Consider the following 4,367-nt stretch of genomic DNA (forward strand, 5'->3'; position numbering starts at 1 on the left):
CTGCCCTGCACTGCAGCCCTTCTGCCTGCCGTCTCCAGACCAACATGTCCATCTGAAGTAGCACAGCATGGCTGTCTGTCCCCCGGGCTGCATTTCCCTCAGTCATCCGTCTCAGGGTCTGTGCTGTGCTGCAAGACCGATGTGTGTTAATGTCTCACCGTGTACGACTCTGAGCTGGTGCTCAGGGCCCCCGAAGCCCACAGGTTTCACACATCTGTTGTCACACATCTACTGCCCATACCGTGTCTGTGTAGCTGTTGATTGTTTCCCCCCCCATGAGCTCTGTGTCCCTAAAGGCAGCAGCTATACTCCTGCTGTGTTCCCAGCAGCTAGCACAGGGTCACACTCAAAGGACAAGCCAGTGTTTGTTGAGTGAATGAACAAACAAGTGCTCAAAACAGCCAATGAATTATAAGCTGAGCTCCTTAGAAACAGACATTTTCTCATTCTCTCTCTCTCTCTCTCTCTCTCTCTCTCTCTCTCTCTCTCTCTCTCTCTCCTTCCCCTTTCTCTCTCCCCTTTTAGAGACTGTCTTTCTACATAGTTGAGGTGAGACTGGCCTCAAATTCATGACAATCCTCCTCCCTCAGCTTCCTGAGAACTTGGATTATAGGCCTGTCAGACACTCTTTTTTCACCTTTCCTGTGTAGCATGGTGCCTGACATGCAGAAGGCACTCAGGAAGTGCTGGGAAAGAAGCAAATAGACTCTGTGAAGGGCTGTGACCTGACGAGCAGAGAATGTTGGACTGAGCTGGACCCCGTAGCAGAAGAGGAAATACGCACATGGCGTCAGAGAGCAAGCCCGGCCCGGAAGCACAAGCATGGGCTTCTCTTGCATCATGGCTCTTGTGGCTGTGTGACCTCAGGTAAGTTGCTCCCCAATCCTGGAGGCGTCCCTGCAATGGCTGCAAGGTGGCTGCTCCTCTTCCTTTTCCTCCTCCTCTTCTTCCTCCTCCTTCTCTTCCTCCTCCTCTTCCTCTTCCTCTTCTTCCTCCTCCTCCTCCTCCTCCTCCTCCTCCTCCTCCTGCTCTTCTAGCTAGGCTTAGAGAGAAGCCCCAGCCAGGGAGGGCAAGCAGTGCGTCCCACAGGGACCTGGGCTGTTCGTCTTACAAACATGCTGGCCGTGCTGTTCCCCACACATTTTCCCATTGCTGCCCAGGCACAGGAGTCATCAGCAGCTCCCAGCAGTTGAAGGAGCCCATCTGGGGACAGAAGCTAACATTTCCTGAGCACTTACTGAGTGCCAGTGCTACTCTCAGCTAAAGGCCAGCAAACTCCAGGCCACGGGTCAAGCTGATGTAGTACAATTCACGAGTGAATTTTTGTTACACTTTAAAATAATTCTATACTTGCTATCCTCTTGAACTTTGGTCCTTACTCTATCAGAACAAAACTACCTGGCCTGGTACTAAAAGCGTGCTAGCCTCTGGTCTAAGTCTTTAATAGAGATTAAGCCCATATCCCGGCAATGACCCTATAAAGTAGGTCACTGTTATTATCCCCACTTTATTGATGAGCAAACAGAAGCATGGAGAGGTTATGAGTTTTTTGAGGTCAAATAGGCAGTAAAGGTGAAGGCAGGATTGGAACTTGGGTAGGGGATTTCTGAGTGCCTTCTTAAGACCAAACTGCCTCAGGTTCTCACCAGCCAGCTGTATGGCTTTGGACAAATGACTTCATTGTGCCTGTGAAGGCGGGAAGGCAATGATTCCATCAGAGGGCTCATTGTCTAAGCTGAGGCAGACAAAGTTATTGAAATGGATAAACTTCAGGGAGTCTGTGACGCTTCCAGCAGGAACTGTGGAAACGAGTGTTGATGACAGGGGCATTAATTGTCAGAGAGAATCCAACCTCCTCAGAAATAGATCCCAAGACCCTCAAAGATTCCCTGCTGTGCTGGCCTTCCTGGGAGGCAAGGTTGTCTGCCTCGGTGGTCATTTTGTCATCTCTTTAGGTTGTCTTTTCTACCTAAATGTTATCCATTAGGTGGGGTTTCACCTTCAGCTTGAAATAATCATAGCTGAAAACAGTGACACAAAACACACACACCTAAGAGCAACTTCTTCTTTTCTACCAGTGTACTCTGCAAGCCCAAGAAATCATCTGCATTGGTAGGGGGTGTGGGAGTGAAAGGTTCATACCCCTTGTTCACTGTAACTATTCAGATTTCTGTATCAGCATAGCTGCGTTCAGCCCCTCTCCCCCGCCAAGACGGTGGTTGTGTGTTTGTGAGCTCCCCAGATAGGGGCTAGGTCCTACCCACCTGTGTCCCCTCAGCCCAGTGCAGGCCTGGCATGTGGTGGGTGCCCAGTAGAGGCTGCCTGGCCCCAGCCTAGGAGGATAGATGAGCACATTACACAACCCAGTGAACGGGTGGGAAGGGTGGTTCAGGACGCTGAGTGCCCTAGTTCTGTTGGCTTCTGGTTGCCTCCAGTGGGCCATTGCCCATGGCCTCGGGGAAGCTGGTGAGGACAGCCCCTTGTTGCAGGCAGTTGTGCTTTGAAAGGTTACAGCTATAGTTCTTAGATGAATCCAAGGAAATGACTCCAATTTCTCGCATCCCACGAAGGACAGAGGAACAATGGAGAGTTTTCTAGCCTTTTGTCTTGGACCCATACATCCCAGAATTAGCAAACAATGAAGTCTCTTCTTTCCAGCCTGCTGCATTCCTCCTAGACTTCTGTACTTCACTCTCCCACCCTCCCTGCCTCCACTGTCTCCAGTGTCCAGTGACTCACAGGCACAGAGAACAGAGGAGGAGTCCAGCTCCTCAGCTCATGTGGCCAGGGACTTGAGGCAGGAGGTTCAGGAGGGCCATCCAGGGCTTTTTGGCTGATGTTTTCCTTGTTTAAAGCAAGAATAACAAAAACTGCCTTGTCTAGATATCATCAGATGGGCTAGAGGCCCAGGCGCTGTGTGCTGGCCCATGACAGGCTCTCTTAAAGTTGCATGTAAGTAGTGCTCAGGAGCCACACACTCCTGGGAAAGAGGAAAAAGATAGGTAGGGGCAGCTAGGGCTCCTCCCCCTGCTTGGGATGGCAGGGAGAGGTGAGGCAGCAGCAGGGAGCCCCCGGCTTCTGCTTCTCCAGCATCCTGGGCTGCTGCTTCCCCAGCATCCTTAACTGTCTCATGACGTCATTTGCTGGCCTGGGCCACTGGCGGAAACAATGCCTGCCACAATGCAGGTGTGAGGCTGGCACAGGAGGAGGGGTGGGGAAAAGGGAAAGTTTCATCTGGAGAGACTTGCGGGAAGGGGCATGGAGAGAGCAGAGGGAGGAGCTGAGAGACAGGAGAGCAAGCATCAGGCATCAATACCAGAGAAGCCATTGAGGAAGGATGGAAATCACTTGCTCTTCATCATGACATGAGCAGACATTCAGACCATCTGTGATGGTTACAGGAACACAGAACATTCCTGGGGACCATGACATGATTTCTAATGACGTGCATGGGGCCAGCATGGGCTGGCTCGTGGAGAGGGAAGGATGCTGGTCACCACAGGCAGTATGTGAGCAGCTTCATGGGGCTTGGAGCAGGAAGTCCCTCTCTAGGTGGTAGCCCGGAATATGTCTGCTAAGATCCCTCTCCCTAACCGTAAGGAACAGCACCTGGTCAGGACAGCTGAGAAGGCTGGCTCGGGGGGCGGCGTCAGCACACTTGAGCTGATGGCTTGTCAACTACCTTACTCTCTACCTTACTTGTGCTAGAAGTGCTCAGAAGCAGCACATACCTGTGTCCCCCTCTGTCCGGGGACAGGCAGTGCCCCTATGACTCATCCATGTGGGTTCCAGCAACCAGCAAGGTGGCTGCCTCGGGCATGCCGGGATGGGACTTCGCAGTCCCTTCTCATCGGCTGCCAGATCACTCTGGAAACAGCAGAGTTACTGGGTGTTTACACCCCCCCACACACACACTTGGAAAGGAAACTAGCTCCCCTGAAGGAGAAAGCAGGCACACATGGGTGGTTTACAACTTACGACAAGGAAATCATGAAGCGAAGGAAGAAGTCAAGTGATACTGCAGTGAAACCATGACATACTGCCAGGCGCAGTCACATTCGCTGTTCAGATCCGAACGGGCTACGAAGCCCAGCAGGACCAGAGACCTCACATCAGTCTCTCCTCTAAAGCTGGAGCAGGACCCCACCCAAACGAACAAGCACAAACAGAAACCTGCATCTTCCCAGAAATATGAGAATGCCAGACATTGCCTGAGCAGCTGGGACCCACACCACACTCAGTGTGTCACCCTGACCTCTTCAATCTGCTTCAAGACCCTCAGCAAGAAACTAAACCATTATGGGAAAATGTGTCCCCAGAGCAGGGTTCAAGTCCCTTCTCGACTGACCACTACCTGGGTGACCCGA

This window comes from Octodon degus, unplaced genomic scaffold (genome assembly GCF_000260255.1).
Source record: "Octodon degus isolate 3935 unplaced genomic scaffold, OctDeg1.0 scaffold00156, whole genome shotgun sequence".
Taxonomy (NCBI): Eukaryota; Metazoa; Chordata; class Mammalia; order Rodentia; family Octodontidae; genus Octodon; species Octodon degus.